Raw genomic sequence first — 19098 nt, forward strand, 5'->3', positions numbered from 1 at the left:
CCCCTCTTACAGTTGAGACAACTGAGGCACAAAAGAGGGTTCTGAAGGCTGGCAGCCTGCCTGCAGAGCACTGGTGGGCTCTCTCCCACTCTCTTGCCACATCTCCCACCCCACACTCCCAAAGCATGGGCGGCAAAGCCTCTTTCCCCCACCCTTCCGTCATGATCATCTCAGGCTAGCTGTCATTTGCATGCTTTGAGAGATTTAAAAATGCTGTCTTTGAAGTTCTGACTCACCTTTCTCTGAGTGAAGCTGAGCATTCTTGACTGTGTAAGGGTAATTTGTGTTCAGATCTGCGTTGGGAAGGACACATGTGTAGCCTGGTGGGCTGTGGAAGACAAGGCTGGGGACAAGATGCAGTAAAGGACACACAGTACGGACTCCGTGCCATCCTGTCTCAGAAGGGGAGGCAGCTAAAGGCTTCTCCAGGCTCCCTTGTAGCTCCTTCGTTCAGGGTCTGGGCTCCTTGCCAGTGGCCCTCAGTGGCTCCTGGAGCCTGGGCTGCTCTGCCACCTTTCCCCCGATTCTCTGCTTTCTATCTCCAGGGTCCTCAGGCCCTGCTGAGAGCCCATTCTCCTGTCCTCCCCTGCTATCTGGAGTGTCCTCCATATGTATCTCTTGTGCTCTGTATCTCTTGTGCTCTTGTATCTCTTTGCCAACTAGAGCCTTCCCCCAGCCTCACTCCCTTATCCAGCTGTTTTCTTGGAGAAGAGTGGGGTTACAGCTCAGGGCTTGAGAGGGACAGTCAGGTGATACCAGTCACCTGCCTGGATCTCAGGCTCCGTCCTCCTGAATACTGTGCATGCCATGAATCAGAGTGGGGCTACTCCTCAGCTTGCCTCCCTCATGCCTGACCCAGAGATTGGATGGTTTCCTGTAATCTTAACAGGAAATATCTTAGAGCATCGGAACTGGCTAATAACCTTTGAGTCAGCAGTTGAGTGGCATCCAGTGATCTTAGTCTGGTTGTGCAGAGGCATTTTTCCAAGAACCAACAGATGGGCTGGGGGTGCTGCTCAGTGGGAGAGCATTTGTCCAGCACATGCAGGCCCAGGGTTTGGTTCCTAGCACCAATAAATAAATAGATACCTTAAATTACCACTGATGAGGCAAGTAATAAAGCTTCCCAGACTCAACTCCAAGGGCATTTTACTTGCAAAAGAAAATCCCTCAACAATTAGATCATGTTACGGTAAAGAACAAAAAAATAACCTAGACTAAATTGGGAGAGCAGCGACTATAGAATCAAGAATACTTAGTTTTCTGGGAAAATACATAAATTTTACAACATTACAAAATTTTAATGTCTACGTGGATTCCTAGTACTTAGCAGCTAGAGCTTTAATTATTGGTGAAATCTTTATTAGCATTGGTATTTTTTTTAGTAAGAGTGTGATGTATGGCCACAAGGTGGCAGTCGTCACTGCAAAGTGATTTTTATTTTCAACACCATTGCCAGTGAGGTTTAAAATGTGTGTATTGCAGAGCATGTGTCCAAAACAAAGGATTAATGGAATTTTCCCTTGCTGTGAGTTTAGATGAGAAATGAAATGATGTGGGGCCAAATTAAACAGACCCAGTGAGTTTTTCTCGTGGTAAGAGAGATTCACGGTTTTCATTCTGCCTTTTCTCTGGCTTGCACAGTATATACAGTGTTTGTTCACCATGTGTCTGTCTGCAAGAAAGCCTCGATGACTAGCCCCATTCACTGCTGCAAAGCAAACTATGAAGAACATGGAAGGTCAGTTGCAATGAGAAATGGCAGCAGATGACTTTTTAGCCATCCAGTTCTATAGGCGTGGCCTCCGAAACGAGATGCTGATCAGTGTACGATGCTGGCCTGGCAAGCCTCTCCTGAAGGTGTAGAAGTGAGTTCGGGATAGCCGGGCATAGTAGCACACGCTTGTAATCCCAGTACTTGGAAGGCTAAGATAGGAGGATTGCACAAGTTCGAAGCCAGCCTCAGCTACTTAGTGAGGCTCTCAGCAACTTAGTGAGACCCTGTTTCCAAATAAAATACAAAATAGGTCTGGGAGAGTAGCCCAAAGGTAGAAGGTCTCTGGGTTCCACTCCCAGCACCACAAAAAAAAAAAAAAAGAAGAAGTGAGTCGGGGTGAGGTGTGCATTCCTCGCCAGCAATGTGCCAAGTGCCTCACTGGGAAGGCCCTTACGTGGGACTCCCTCACAGCCAGCCCTGTGGAATCCCCATTGCTGGAGCCCAGAGAACAGGAGCAACCTGCTGAGGGTCACTTGGCCTGTAAGTGGTGAGGACAAGGTACCTGTGGTCTCACACCACATTCCAGGGTTGATCCAGCAGCTGCTTAAGCACCTCCTGTCTGCCCTGTCTCCCTCCAAACATCTGAGATAGAAACAGCTGTGCCCTCCTGATGGGGAGACCCGAGTACCTGCCTGGCTTTTTTCTCCTCCATCGAAATGGCTTGAGCCTGTCTTGAGATTACTTTGAGGCGTACAGTTCTCATTATAAAATGGAAGCAGGCTCGCTGGGAGGGCAACATGAGCAGAAGCACTTTCTTCACCGTGAAGTGCTGGTCCAAAGCGAGTTGCTTCTTTGCAGTGATGAACGCCTCTTTCCCCACACTGAAGACAAATGTTCCCAGGTTTCCCAGTGGCCAGCACAGACCCCGACATGGGGACACAGTGAACACCCCAACACAGGGATTTTGAAACTTCCTTTGTCCTTGGCACAAAGGAAATAAGCAGATTGCAAATATTAGGTAATATTAGGTAATTTGTCAAGCTTTCTACCTAGGTTTATGGACCCATAAATTTTAAAATTTCTCATAATATGTATTATATACTATATGTATTATATATACATACATATATATTATATAAGTATATGTTATATATAGTATAGTATAGTATATAATACTATATTTGTATAGTGTATATACTACATAGTATATATGGTATATATATATTACATATACTTGCAAGTATATAGTTGGCATTCTCCTGCATTTCTGGTAGCATTGTAAATTTTACTGTTTTGTGAATAATTTGATAATCTAGATCTACCAAGACTCATAAAATGTTTGTACTTTTGTGTTGGTTGATTCAATTTCTGATAGTCCAGCCTACAAAATTAACATAAAGAATAAAATAAGTGTTATGCATAAATATGCTTGTGTTTAATTTCCATTAGTTAGTTTACTGGCATCTCCCCAACCTTTCCACCCCCAGGCCCTGGTAACCATCTTTCTACTCTCTCCTTCTATGACTTTGACTTTTTAAAATTCCACATATAAGCCGGGCGTGTTGGCGCATGCTTGTAATCCCCGCACTTGGGAGGCTGAGACAGGAGGCTTGCACAGGTTCAAAGCCAGCCTCAGCTACTTAGTGAGGCTCTCAGCAACTTAGTGAGACCCTGTTTCCAAATAAAGTATAAAATTGGTCTGAGAGTGTAGCCCGGAGGTAGAAAGCTGCTGGGTTCCACCCCTAGTACTACTACTACTACTACTAATAATAATAATAATAATAATAATAATAATAATAATAATCCACATATATGAGCAACCATATTTCTGCAACCAGAGTTATTATAGAAATCCTCTGAAGTAATTGACCCAACGCCAAGTAGGGTGGAAAAGAGAAAGTTTATTTCACCGGCAGACACAGAGTTAGAGTAGCTCCTGAAAAGCTCTGGCCCGAGCTCCACATGAGCACTCATTTTATAGAACAAAGGGTGGAAGTAGGCAGGTGGGCTTATAGAAGTTGAAACGTAGCAGTAGTCATTGGAGGCTTTGTGGATTTTTGTGCCTGGCTTTCTGTGCCAGGCTTATTTCATTTAACGTGAAGTCCTCTAAGTTCATCTTTGTTCCTCTAAGTTCATTGTTGCAAATGACAGGATTGCCTTCTTTGTTAAGGCTGAATAATATTCCATTGTGTATACATACCCTGTTTTCTTTATCTATTTGTCTATATCTTGTCCATTCATTCATATTGTGAATAATGATACAGTAAAGACGGGACTACAGATGTCTTCTTACATACTAATTCCATTTTCTTTAGATACGTGCCCAGTAATAGAATTGCTGGATCAGATGGTAGTTTCATTTTTAACGTTTTGAGCGCCCTCTCTGCTGTCTTCCGTGATGGCTGTGTTAATTGACATTCCCATCCAGACGCGCAGGGTTCGCTGTACTCCACATCCATGCCAGCACTCGTTGTCTCTCATCTTTCCGAGTAGCTATGCTGACAGGTAACATGTGAGGTGATAGCTCATTGTAGCTTTAATTTGCATTTCTCTGATAACCGGTCATGTAAAACATTGTTTCTTGTCCCTCTTGACCAATCTTATGTCGTTTAAGAAATATCTATTTGGATCTTTTGCCTATTTTTAAATTTTTATTACTATTGAGTTGTTTGAATTCCCTATATATTTGGAATAGTAAACCCTTCTTAAGTAGATACATGGTTTACACATATTTCTCCCACTCCATATGTTGTCTCTTCACTTTTTCATGTTCCCTTGGCCGTGCAGAAGATGTTCGTTAGATGCAATCACATTTTTCTATTTTGCTTTTTTTGCCCGTGATTTTGAGGTTGTATTTCAAAAGTCACTACCCAGACCAATGTCATGGAGCTTTCATCCAGAATTTTCTTCTAGTAATTTTGCAGTTTGGGGTATTACATTTGAGTTTTTAATCCACATGGAGTTAATTTTTGTATCCAGTGTGAGATAAATATCTACTTTCACTCTTCTGCACGTAGATATCCAGTTTTCCAAACACTGTTTATTGAAGAGACTGTTGTTCTTTTCTCTGTGTGTAAAAATCCATTGATGATAAACATCTGGTTTATTTCTGGGCTCTGTACTCGGTTCCACTGGTTTATGTGTGCTTTTATGCCATGGACATTCTGTTTTGACCACTCTGTGTAGTAGATTTTGGAGTGAGGTGGTGTGGTGTCTTTGGCTTTGTTCTTTTTTTCCAAGATTGCTTGGGCTTGAGTGCCTTATTTATTTAGAAAAACATTAGAAACAACTTGAACATTCAGAAATAGGGGTATAGTTCAATAATATACTGAACTGGGGGTTTTGTCACAGTGGTAGAGCATGTGCTTGGCATGTGCAAAGCTCTGGGTTTGATACCTAGTACTACATACACGAGTATATTATACACATAGACACACATGCACACACATTATTTGATAAAGATTTTTAGCCAATAAAGAGATAATTTTATATTAAGCAATTAAATTATTAATGTGCCAGACATTGTCATGAGTACCTTACATGTATGATTTTTTGCATTCTTCTTATAGCAGCCCAATTAGATATGCAGTTATTAGCTGAATGTGGTGGTGCACGCTTGTAATTCCAGCATTTGGGAGGTTGAGACAGGAGGATTGCGGTTCGCAGACAGTCTCAGTAACTCAGTGAGTTTCAAAATAAAGAATAAAAAATAGAGCTGGGGTTATAGCTCGGAGGTAGGATGCTGCTGGATTACATCCTCAGTACTGAAAAAAAAAGATATAGCTATTGTCTTCATTTTATCAAATGAAACACAGGAATTCAGTCACTTGCTCTACATTCAAGGCTTGTTAGAAAACAATGCAACTAGGGGATTAAAGAAATAATACAGCACTTTTGCAGATGAATACTGTATAACTGTATCAAGTTCTGTCTAAGACAATAAATTGACACACCTGCCACTCCCCAAGGAAAAGAAATTCACAGAAAATTATTTCAGTGAACTGTTATAGACTGTATTAAGGCAGTGGTATTATGGATGATTCTTTTCTTTTTTATTTATTGGATTTGGTAATATGAATATTTTTCTTTAACAACAGGGATGGGAGAATAAACCGTTATTAAGCCAGGGAGGATGCTTGGCCTCTTGTCTTGGGAGGGATGCAGGTCTTTTAAATGCAGCCTCCCCCACTCTTTTCAAGCTAAATTCCCTTCACACATCTTTTATCTTAATCAGTGGCTGTCATGTCAGCAGCTGAGCCTCCTGGCATTTATGGCCTGGAATCTGGGTCTCTGTCCCCTCCTCCCAGGGTCTTTCCACTTTGGTCCTCCTGCTGGAGTCTCAGCTGATGCCAAGGAAGGAGGGAGAGAGGAAGTGGGGGGGGGTGAGAGGGGGGCAGAGGGAGGGGGCTGGAGAGGAACAAAAGCACAAAGACAGGGCCCTGGCAGGAAGGGGGAGTGGCAAAGTAAATATTGGTCAGATGCTTTAGTCTTTGTTCAGAGACCCAGTTTATGGGAGCAAAGGTTCCATTTGGAAAACTGGAGGCACACTCTAACCAGCACCCGAGAATTGCTTCTCAGCAACAGGCTGGGCCCAAGTCAGGATGCCCACCTTGGGAGGCCTCTTTATGGAGTGACTGGAGTTGAGTTTGGAGTTTGCTTTCACATCCCCTGCACCGAGGTGGCCACAGAGTACAGCCAGCCCTTTGCAGGGCCAGGGTAGCACTCCCCCTCTGTCTATCGCACCGCCTGCCAGCTTCTGCTTGGGCTGCCAACAGACATCTGCCTGGTGTCAGCCTGCAAGGTGGAGCTCCTGGCAGGGCCAGTGCTTTCCACTCCTTGCATGTGGGTCAACAAAACTGCACTAGATATTTAAAGGTCAGGGTGTGTGGGAATCCTGTGGACTGTTTGCCATTGTTTTGCACACTGGCCCCAAATGATTTCAGTAGACTTTAGTATCTTAGGAAAATTACCTGCTAACACAAGTACAAGGAGACATTCTTTTTCCTCTATTATTTTTGCCATTGTTTGTTAAATATTAGTGCAGGCATGTGGGGGGAGGGGGAAGAGACACTCGGTGTGGTATCACATGGTGCTAGTATACCAGTGTTATATACAGTGTGGTATCATTCATTCTAGTACACGAGCTCTGGGTTCAAATTCTGGCTTGGCTAATAGCCCACTTATCTGTAAGAAGAGCCCCCACCTTTTATTTATTTTTTTTTTTCAGATAAACCTACCAAAACTTGATATCCTACTAAAATTTGTGTCCTTTCCTTGAGGTTAGTAGTAATACCCCTGGAAGGGCTTGTAGGCTGGCCATGAGCAGGTGGAGATGGGCTGCGCAGCCCTGCCTCACCCCAGCAGCCTTTTCCTCTCTCCGTCATAGATGAGTATCTCTGGCCAGGTCCATAAGTCCCAAGCTGCTGCCAGCTACTGAACTGGGGAGGAGGAAGCATGCTGGCGCCAAGGGAGAAGGCCCCTGATGGTGGGTTAGGAGAGGGTAGTGTAGCTGAAATCTGGAAGCATTACCTCTGCAGAGTACAGGGTTCTAAGTCTTTGTTACCCTCTGCATACCTGGTGGATTCTTGGACCCTGAATAGTCTCAGCATTGCAAAAGGGATGGGTAAATAATGAAAGAACAGTCTCTTGAGGTGTTCTTGAAATATCTGTCAAGTTAAATTTCTGATTTAATCCCTAAAAGGATGCAGAAAGATGAAGATACTTTTATGCTCATTGTGAAGGTCTAGATAGGGAAGACCAGAAAGATTAAAAGACCCAGCCCAGCTCACACAGCAAGTAAGAGCCAGAATGTGGATTTTTATTTTATTTTTTATTATTATTATTGCTATTATTTTTGGTGGTGCTGGAGATGGAACCCTTCTACCTCTGGGCTACACTCCCAAACCTATTTTATATTTTTATTTGGAAACAGGGTCTCTCAGTGGCTTCGAACCTGCTCCATCCACCTGTCTCCTCCTCCCAAGCATGCACCACCACACCCGGCCAAGAATGTGGATTTTTTGACCAGCTTAATTTTATATATTATATTTTCTGTTAACCACAGCAAGAAATTTCTTCTCTTTGCAATAGTGACATTAGTGAGGAAGAAAAGCAGGTTTTCACAATATGTAGTTTGGGCCTTTTATGAAATACCTGAGAATATTTCTTATCTGTTTGGAACTAGGTTTCTTCCTTTCCCTGAGCAATGACAGCCACAAATACGATTTGCTCTGCTTATGGGTCATTTGTTGTAGTTTGCCTTTGGCTCCGATCAAAATAGAAAACAAGCTGGAACATGGTGTTTCCTATCTCTGCATGTTCTCAACTTTTTAGTAATGTTCCATCTTTTTTTATTTTTTATTTTTTGTACTAGGAATTGAACCTAGGGGCATTCTATCTCCTAAGTATACCCCAGCCTTTCTTATTTTATTTTTGAAACAGGGTCTTAACAAATTGCTGGGGGTGGGTCTCACTAAGTAGCTGAGGCTAGCCTAGAACCTGCATCCTCCTGTCTCAACTTTCCAAGTAGTGGATTATAGGTCCCCAGCTTCCATCTTTGTCTTAGGCTTTTAATTGTGGTTGAGTCTACATTCAGACAGGTCTGGCTCTTGAGGGCAAGCAAATGTGTGACTTACCTCCTTCTCAGCTGAAGGCCCCTGGGGACAAAATCTACACAGACTGCCTCCAGGCTCCAGTTTTGGGGGGATTATTTGGGGATTTTGCCTCCATCCACTCAGGCTCCTTAGACTTCCTGTTGCTAAATAGGGCTGCAATAATGAATGGGAAGAAAAAAAAAGCAGAAGCTCAAGCTGTTCCTTTGGCTTAGTCGCTTTGGCTAGGACTGCCAAGGTATTTGGTGTGCCAAAGACGTCTGACAGTGGCCTTGAGGTTGTTCCATGGCTGGCCTTGTTGCTAGCTGGCCTCATTGACAGCCTAGAGGTCAAGAAGACCCACCACATCCGCATTTGCTAAGTCGGTTTGTGGAGTCGTGTGCAATTTCCTTTGACGAAACTGAGACTCTCTTAGGGTCAGACTTTGCCCCAGTGTGTTCAAGATGACTGGAAGCTTCTGGGGGTGGCGATTGCTTGGTGATGGTTTTCCCTGACCACAATTGGGAACTCTCAGAATTGGCCAGCTCTGGACAATCTGCCCTCAACAGCGCCTTTCATGGAAATCCCAAGTGCCAAGTCTGGCTCCAGGGGTCTCAACACATAGCTCAGCGAGAAGCCCGCCCATCCACACGTAGTCTGGCTGAGTGCCAGGCAAAGGAAGCAGTTGTTTCATTCTCCAGTACGAAAGAGAAAATCAACAAGTATGAAGGTGCGGAGTGCAGTGGACCACATGTAGTAAGCGCCTCCTTGTGCCACCAGAGGAGTACAGATTCCAGGGAAGCGCTTACCCGTGCGCCAGTCTTTCTGCAGAAAGGCAACTGGTGTGGCTGTGAGACCAAAACCCACCAACACATTAATTTTATGCAACACCTGGGGTGCACCCTGCAACTGTTTCCCCAGGAACCTGGGGTGATTGCTGGAATGTATAGGCTGGACCTAAAATACACCTGTGAGAGGTTGGCATGGATCCCCCTCCATCCCATCCCCAAAACAGAATCATGCAGTGTGAAACCTGACCGCCTTGGATCAAAGCCACAGGCTGTAATAGGCTCTTGTTTTGAAATACTTGAGTTTTCCATAATTACTTCATCACTAGTGATAACCCACTCACATGCCTCTCTGTGGGCCTCTTGTGAGTAGAAACAGCTGTGTCAGCATCACATTAGGCGATCTGGAGGTGCAGGGATTTGCCCACTGCAGGTTCGGTTACAGCAGAAGGCAGAGGCATGCTGGCTTATTCCGCAAGTGTGCACAGAGTGCCCGTGAGGTACAACTGGGCTCCAGGCCTGGAGGACCCAGCAGAGGGGAAACCCTGTCCTCATGCTGATGGGGAGAGTTCATGGGCCTGAAGCTCATGAACAGACTGTCTTACAGGAGAGAGTCACCCTCCATGGGGGCTGGTCCTGGGTAGCAGATCCTGGATTTCTATTGTTGACTGGCTCAGAGCAGACATCTGCTTGGAAGGAAGTATCCGGGGCTTGTCTTGAGGTTGTTTTTGTGTATCAAGTATACCCTTACTTTTATTGAGGGTGCAGTGAATTTGAGGCCTGGTGGACATTATCAGGGAGTGGAGGGACTCAAGCCCTGGGCACTGTGTTTGGTTAATGATGGGCTTTGATTGCCTCAGGGATTGGAGGGCCCACAGCAGAAAGAATAATGGGAAGAGTAGCCAACCCAGCTTGCTTCCCTCACTCACCACCATGGCTAGTTGCATGATCTGTCCCATCCTGCAGGGTAGACTGGTCTGTTCAGTATCAGCCCCTGCACCCAGCCCTGCACAGACATTGTATTTCCCTCCCCTGCCTACCTCTCTATTAACCTATGTGCCATAGAGACAGACACCTTCTTCCTAAGGTCTCCATTCCTGCCTTCTGTTGTAAACTAATCCCTTGCTCAGACCCACCTGTAGACCCTCCCCTTTCAGCAGGAGGGCTGCAGAATGCCCTTCCCTCCCTTTGGGGCCACCCAGGGAGTTTGTGTTTTCTTTCTATGGGAGGCCTTCAACTTTCAGTCTATTTGTCCAGCAGTAGAGCCTGCTGTATTTTGAGCTCACTCCTGTCCATTCTGTTCTGTAATGATTTATCGCTTGGGTGTTACAAAGGGAGCGTTGGAAACCTTCCCAGAGTCTCTTAATGCCATTATAGTAGCATAGGACATTTTAAACAGAAAAATGACAGAGTATATAATTCCCAATCAAAACAAAAAAGGGAGAGCCCTTATTGTTAAACTGGTCCCGTGATCATGTGTTTTTCCATTTCTGCCTAGAGGGCCATGGGAAGCCTCTCTGCCTACTTTCTCTTTCCTACTTTCCTACTGTCCTCTTGCCCCCTCGCGCCTCAGGGCGGAATACAGCCACAGCCTCCTCTGTGCCCTTGGAGGGGACAGTGTAGTGGGAACCGGCCCATAGCCACCACAAACCCAGACCTCTGCACTAATGTGGTGAAAGACACAACCAGGGAAACTGGGAGCCAGTCAAGAGGAGCTGACTAGCGATGGCTGGAAGTTTCTCTTCTGGAAGCCTGTAGAATTTCCCTCCTGACTTGGGCTTTGGGATAGAGCTGTGGCAGAAAGTTCCATTCCATATTGCTCAGAACTTCAACCCCACAGCCTTGATACCCACCAGTAGGTCAAATCGTTTGAATAATCCAGGGAAGAGAGAAATTTTATCCTTTGCAGTAAAAAAAAAAAAATGATAATAATAATCACCAATTGCATAGTGCACTGTCTTATGTCTGGCTACTAACATGTGCTGGATAATCCTTTTTTGAGGGGTGGAGTATTTTGTGCATTGCAGGATATGTGTGTGTGGCGGAGAATGGTTGCGAGAGATTGATCAAAGCCTCATACGTGCTAGGTGAGCCCTCTACCCTTGAGCTACTCCCCGTTTATATGGTAGGATTTTTTTTTGGGGGGGGGGAGGTGTACTCAGAATTGAAACCAGGCCACTCTACTTCCAAGCTATACTTCTAGCCATTTTTAAATTTTTTATTATGAAGCAGGGTCTCACTAACTTGCTGAGGGGCTCTGTAAATTGCCAAGGTTGACCTCAAACCTCCTGTCTCAGCCTCCCAAATATTGGGCTTACAGGTGTGCACCACCACCCTGGGTTCCCATTGTAGGATGTGGAGCTGCATCCCTGGCCTCAACTCAGTAGACATCAGTTGTGCTTCCCTACCTACGAGAGCCAATATCCTCAAGCATTGCCACAGGTACCTTGGTGGGAAGAATCTCCCTCAGCTTCTATGGCCTCACATGAATTCCAGGTGCTCTGTCCTCGATATGGGAGGCCAAGTGATCTAGAAGATCATTTTTCATTTTACAGCAGCCAAACAAAGTGTATTAAATCCTTATAATAATGTAAGCATTATCATTTTGTTCTGAGTTTGTAGAAAGGCTGTGACACTTGCAGGGTCATACTTGCAGGCTCACACTTGCTGTGACACTTGCAGGGTCAGAGGAGTCAGCAGAAACATGTGGGGTGTGTTTACTGTGGTGAGGTTAGCCTGGCTAGCAGGCTGCTGAACTTTTCAACAGTATAGTCTCCCCATGATAAGGCAGAGTTGTCGGACCTTGGAGCACAGGGAGCCAAAGATTAGCTCTCTGAGCATGTGTTTAAAATAGGTTATGTTAAAAAGCAAGCAATCCAGATAGGCAGCTCCTCTTGTCTGGGCATTTAATCAATACACTTTCACTGAAACATTGAATCAGTGGCATTTTATGAAAGCCACCAACCTCTCCACCCTGAGCTCTCAGGGAGGGAGGCCTCTCTGTGAATCCGATTCTCTTCCTGTGTGTGGTGTGCATGGCTGGGCTTTACCATCAAAGATAATCAAAGCTTTAAGAAACATTTCCCAAGCAGCATAGAAGTATGTGCTAGTGGCTATGTGAGCGTGCTTTGTGGGAGAGCAAACTCACTGTTTTCTTTCATTTGTTTGTCCATATATGGAAATGTCGTTTCAACTTAAAATAGATATTTCTTAGTTGCTATTTTCAAAACTCAGTGGTCTCTAAATATTGAAGGTAGATCTTGGCTGTCACAGATATTGGCTGTTTCTGTACTGAATGGTAATACTGAACCCATGTTGCATTTGTAATTCAATTCAGTCAATGTTTAGGGGCACAAAGGATGTGCCAGGGACTGAAAATATAAAGGAGGAAAAAGAACGGACCTGCCCTTTAATTGCCTGGTGTCAAAGGTCATTGTAACACCATGCAATAGATAAAAGAAAGCTGTAATTGATCACTGGGGAGTTTTGACAGGCTTCCCAGAGCAGGGGCTGTCTAAGCTGTGTTTTGAGAATGTATAGGGGCCCTGCAATTGCAGAAGAGGGGATGGCTTCCCAGACAGAGGTAACAGCAGTGCAAAGTCACAGAGGCTCAAAATAGCACAATATGCCCAGAAAATCCCAAAAATCAGATGCAGCAGCAGCAGCAACTGTGTGTGTGTGTGTGTGTGTGTGTGTGTGTGTGTGTGTGTGTGAGAGAGAGAGAGAGAGAGAGAGAGAGAGAGAGAGAGAGACAGACAGACAGACAGACAGACAGACTGACTGACTGACTGACTGACTGACTTACTTGCTGGGGATTGAACCCATGCTACCACTAAGTTACACCCCCAGCCATTTTTATTTTTCAATTTTGGAACCGGTTTTTGCTAAGTTACTGTATGTTGGCCTCAAACCTGGGATCCTCTTGTCTCAGCCTCCCAAGTACTAAGATTACAGGTGTGCACAACCATGCCCAGCTATAAATGCGGTAGAATTTTAAGAGAGGAAATGTGGGGAGTGATGAAGAGGCCGAGTCATAATGGTCTGGTGTCTTTTGCTAAAGAGCTTAGACTCAATTGTAGAGGTGACCTCCTAGCCTAAAGCGGTGAATAGTGGAGTACATTCAGGGAAACCCTAAAGGAGGTGGGCTTATCAGACTTTTTAGGAGGAATGGCCAGGGTCCTGCCTAGTTGGGAGCCTGGAATGTAGTGAGCTCAGTTTGGGGGAAAATCCAGCAGGAAGATGCTTGTTTGCCAGAAGCACAGTTCAGCTGGGGACTAGGTTTCCTTGTCATCAGTAATCTCTTGGTATAGCAGAAGCTGTAATATGTAATCTTTTGGTAAGTGTTTTGTAGAGAAAGAAAAGAGGAGAACTGAATGAGGAATTCTAAGAAAGAATACAGAAAGGTTGAAAAAGGTTAGAAAGAAGAGCTAGAAGGAAGTGGTTTCTTAGGTGGAGAATTCAAGTGCCGAGAGGAAATCAGCTTCACCAAAGGGCTCAGAGCCGACCCTGGGTCTGGCACGAGGTGGCTGGTGTTGCCTCTTAGTCTCTGCGCTCGTCTTTGGGCTTTGCAGGGCCTGCCTGGTCTCCATTTAACCAACTGCAGCGTCCTCAGAGTCTCTGCACCTTTATAGTAAAGTCTGAATCTTTCTTCCTTAATGGACAGTGGAGATCAGTCTGGAGCCCAGCTTGCAACAGTGGTTGGGGAGGAGACTGTGAGTGAGTCACTTCCTTCTACAGATCTTGTTCCCCAGACAGAGGAGCGAGGGTTGTGGCTGCAATGGGTGAACTCAACTCCAAACAGCATAGAAAACGCACATTCCAAACGGAAACTTCAGCAAGTACCTCGACAGCAGGAGGCAAGGTGGACAGGCCAATTCTCAGCAGATTGCCAGATGCCATCAGAGGCAGATAGGGAAAATTGTTAACCAGATTCTTTTCTAACTGGGTAAAATGTCTAATTAGACAACTCTAACCCAGAATCTACTCCCATGAGTCAGAAATAACAGAGGAAATCCTGGCTTTTAATAAAGTTTGCAAAGCTTAGGCATCTTTATCTGTAAAATGAGATAAATAAAGGAAATGGTATTCTTATTCTTTAGCCCTGTCAAAGTCTGTAAATATCTTTGATGGACCTGATCCTATTTGGTACTAAACAAAAATCTTTATAAAAAAATTTTTTGTACTACAGAACATAATAACACAAAAGAATTGCACTACATAACATGGTAACTCCAAAGAATCTTGTTGTGCATGATTTTAAGTGACTAAACCATTTTCAAAAAATGAATAATCAGCTGGGCGTGGTAGCTCACTCTTGTAATCTCAGTACTTGGGAGGCTGAGACAGGAAGATCACAGGTTTGTGACTAGCCTCAGCAACTTGGTGAGGCCCTCTGCAAATTAGTGAGACCCTGTTTCAAAATAAGCAATAAAATAAAATAAGGCTTACAGTATAGCTCAGAGGTAGAATGCCCCTAGGTTGTATCCCTGACCCCCCCCCCCGCAAAAGTGAATAGTTACCTAGGATATGTTCTTGGCAAATCTATGTTTTAGTGCAGTTTATATGACATTTTTGATCAGGAGAAGTTGCTAAAGTGCCCTTCTGAACCAGCAGGAGATGTGCCAAAGGTTAATAGTGTCTTAATGATTAATCAGCCAATCAAAATTAAAACACCATGTCTAGTTAGCAATCATCTGCCCTTAGAGATGGCTACGTTACCAGACTAGGAAAAATGATCTTTATCATGGTGTGGAGACTGTGTTTTAATATCATGCCCTCTAATTTCCCTTAACTTAATTAGAAGTTCAGCTAATTGTAGGACTTGATAGTAATGGCATGAGAATAGTATGCACTGTTAAAAATCATGGTCTCGCAAGGCATGGTGGCACATACTTGTAATCCCAGCATTTGGGAGGCCGAGACAGGAGGATTACGATTTGCGGACAGCCTCAGCTACTTAGTGAGGTCCTTTGTACCTTAGTGAGACCTTGTTCCAAAATAATAAAAATTAGGGCTCAGGGTGTAGGTCAGAGGTAAAATGTCCCTGGGTTCCATCCCCAGTACTACAAAAACAAACAAACAAAAAATGGTCTTTATAATTGATTATATCAGGAAAATGTTATATAATATATAGGAAAAGAAAAGAATATGTTGTCCATTTACTCCTTTTTCTTTAAACATGCTATAATGTTAAGTATAATTAGGACCTAAAGGGAAAATTACATTTGTTAAAATTACCTTTTAAATTTCTTATCTATCCTCAGTTCTCCAGTTTTTTGGAAGCTAAAAGCCATATATTGTTTATTTCTCTTTGCATTCATGCTTTTATTTCTGGTTGTCAGGATTATGGGTGACTTATTTTTATTTTCTTTATTATTTCCCTTTAGTTTTACTTTGCAGTTACACTGAACCATGAACATGTTATCACTTTAATAAGCAGAAAACCCAAAACTTTGTAAAGGGAAATGAAGTAACATCAGCAGACCTGGTTCAGTTAATTAATTTGTCCACAAAATGTTTAAACTATGGACAAGAGACTTCACATCTTTGTACTTTAGTTATATAAAATGATTGGGTAAAACTCATCTTGGGAATGTGTTTCAGCTATTCTAAAATTGTAGCTCAAATTTGATTCAGGAACAAAAATGGTCTTCTGGTTTATTAGTTCTTCCCGAAGCGTTTATTAATGCCTGCCACAACCCAAGAACTGTGCTTGGTGCTGTTAAAGATGCATCCACATGGCATCAGAGCTCTGCCTTCAGAGATGTCTGGTCCTCCATTGCAAACAAGACCAAGTGTGTAAACCACCCTGCCCCCTCCCAGTCTAGCACGTGGCTATACACGAGATGTGTATGGACCAGAGATGCTAAAGGAGGCTCCCACAGGAACGGAGGACTGTGCTCAGGCTTTGCTGTGTCCCTGGTCATATGTTAACTGCTTATTTTAGCTTTAAAGAACATCATGGCCTGGGTGTTCATAGGGTATTAAACTGCTGGTTTGTTCCCCTAGTCTAGTATATGGCCAGCAAGTCTTGTCAGGTCTTGTTGATGAGAGATGGCTTTAATGCATTCAGATTACCAGGATTTATTGAGCAGAGCAATGTGTTCCTTCAGGTTTGAAATGCATGTTCCTAAGGGTTTATTATATTGGAGACATACCTCACCTTCCCAAAGGTGTCTGTGATCAGACAGGATGTATCTTGCCTATGGGCTTGAAAGAGAGTTTGCTAGGTGATTGAGATAACTTCTAACATCTTCTGGGCTGTGCAAAATGATAAGCTTAAAAAAAAGGGAAGCCATTTGCCTCCCGCTCATTGTTTCTTCCTTGAAGCCTTTGAATTGTTCTTAATGTGGTTGAATTCAAGTGGTTTCCAGTTCAGACATGGTGCAATCAGATTTCCCCACAAGGGTGCTTTTCTGCTGTGACCTCTTTGACGTCAGGAACTGCTTCCTGTTGATTTGAACTCCCCATTCACCCTGTAGATGACTTCATCGGAGAAAAATAATAAAGCAGTGGCACTTAGGAGAAATTTGACATGATGCTATCTTTTACTGGAAATGTCCCTCTCCTTGCCCGCTGCTGTTAATAGCACCCTGCAGCTTTTAAAGCAGATATAAAGAAAGGGATATTACTTCATGTAGAAATATTCCACTAGCAAATCTCATTATTTGGGTAAGTATAGATGTGGCTTCCAGCTTAACATTGCCTTAAAGCAATAACTAAATTATTCATTACTCTGTTATTTCTATTCTCTGAATTATTTCTAAAGATAATCTTCATCTCCACTATAATCCTGAGCATTATGACTATTTCTTACCACCTTGGTTTCCAAAAGATCACATCATAAAAGCAAATGTACATCTGTAAGTCGTAAGGACCGAATTCTTGTTTTGAGCAGAAAAATCTTTCTCAATCTGGTTATTAGAATGAGTCAACTTTATAGAAGGAGAAAATAGCTACTATAAAAAGTCTCACAATAATATGTTGCAGTCCACAGGCCAGCACATTTGCTTTGCAACAACAACAAGAAAATAAAACCCTTAAAATAGAGAGTATGAATTGTCATTCCATAGTAGAAAATTAGGAAACCTGTCAGATGCGAGACATCCATTAGTGTGTTTTGTAACCTCTTAGTAAGCACTTCCCAGAAGGAAAAGTCTTTCCTGGGCTAAGGCCATTGCCATTTGGCATCCTAGGTTTCCTTCCATCTCCTCCCACTCTCTGAATTCCTGTCCTACATTGAGAATTAGGGAGCTACTGCAGCTGCTAATGTGGCTGCTGTGTATACATGGTATGTGGGTACACGTGTATGCACCTCTGCCTGTCTGCGCAGTCCATGAGGGAGGCATCATCTCCACATCTGCTTCATGTGAAAATCGCTTCTGAGGGACTACAGCTCCAGCCAGAGGGCCTTCCATGGTGGCTGAAGCTGTAGTGGGGGTGGTAATGATGAGAAGGATAATAATAATAATACCAGCTGCTAACATGTTTTGAGCACCTCTTGTAAGCCAGGCACTATTCAAAACTCTTAACTTCTCAGAACCCCTTTGACTTCAATCATCTTATTATCCCTCTTCTGCAGATGTGAGTTTTAAGAGAAAGGGAAAAATGAAGTGTAGCAGGAGCTGCATGCATACCCTGAGCATCCTAGCTCCAGAGCCCAGGTATCACCAGTGCTCATGCTCCTCCCAGTGATGGCAGGGACTTTGGCACTGGGTACTAGGTCTTTTCCTAGATTTGGCTTTAGCTTCTTTGTGTGACATAGAACTCCCCAAAGCTTCTGTCTGTCAAGATTCTTTTCAGGCCTGGCACTATGCAAGGCTCTGCTTTTGATTAGTTCTCATCTGATCACTGTTGTTGAAGACAACAACCTAAGAAACCTTCTCACTCCTTAAAAATTAGTATGTGTTGCCGGGCGTGGTTACACACAGCTTTTTTTTTTTTTTTTTTTTTTTTTTGAGAGTCCTGGTTTGGTCCAGCTAGTTATTTACGGGAGACTCCTCAGTTCTCTGAGGAGGGGATCACCATGCACAGAACAGATACCTCCAAAGCTCTACACATTACCCCACAGGCCTCGTCCCTGGTTGGTGCTCACTCTCCAACCATCTTCTTGAGAGTGTCATCTTGTGTCTGGTACCATCATAGCATAGCACTCCCATGGACCGAGGGGTTTGGTCTCTAACTATTCTTCGTTCAGTTGCCTGTCCATGTCAGCTCCTAAGAAAAATCCATAGTGGGGAGCTCTAAGAAATGCCTGCTACTGACAGCTACTACAGGGATGTTTTTATCACCTTTGGCCTGGGGAAGTGAGAACCTGGGCGGAGAGCCCAGGCAGAGTTAGCCCAGACTGCCATGACTTAATGGAACCAGGGCAGGTGATGACAGAATTCCTATTATTACCAGACACCAGCTTGTTGACCTCTGTGCCTGTAACTCACACCTGGGCGGGCATGGGGACAAAGGGATTTCTGAGTTACTTTTATCCCCTCAGGTGTTCATCATCCCATGATAAAGACCTGCATTTGTGGTTGGTTGAATCAGACATGAAAGAGGGGAGCAAAGGAGAGACGAAGGGCGTGGCCATTTGGCTTTAAGACGGGGGTTAAGCCAGCCTGCCAGACCCTAGGTTTCCTCCTATACAGGTCTGGACAGACTTACCTTAGAGGAACTAAAAGCCTCAAGTGAAACTGATGTTCAGACTCCGTTTCCAGGAAATTGGACTTTAGAAAACAGAAAGGGCTATGTGCATAGGTTTAAATAAAGAAAGAGCCTCTTTTGCCATCTCTGCTGAGAGTGGGATTTGGGAAGACCTCCCTGCCCTAGTAGTGACTCACAGCAGCCTTAATCCATCATGCAGTACCTCTCTAACGCAGGATTCTCCCAAAAATGCTTTGTGTAGTTGCTTCACAATCCAACTTGTGAAGTGCAACTTAGTGTCTGGCAAGAGATCAGTGGAGTCAGTTCTTAAACAGCATAGAAGGCGAGTGGATTGCAGGCAAGAGGT

General features: G+C 43.9%; 1 protein-coding gene across 1 annotated transcript in view; it reads left to right on the top strand.

The window, feature by feature from the left end:
* The window catches only part of PRKCH (protein kinase C eta), a gene marked incomplete at both ends in the record, with an annotated part of 253977 nt that overhangs the window by 150142 nt on the left and 84737 nt on the right, over window positions 1–19098 (top strand). The window lies entirely within an intron of this gene.

The sequence above is a fragment of the Muscardinus avellanarius genome, assembly GCF_963383645.1.
Source record: "Muscardinus avellanarius genome assembly, chromosome: 12".
Classification (NCBI taxonomy): domain Eukaryota; kingdom Metazoa; phylum Chordata; class Mammalia; order Rodentia; family Gliridae; genus Muscardinus; species Muscardinus avellanarius.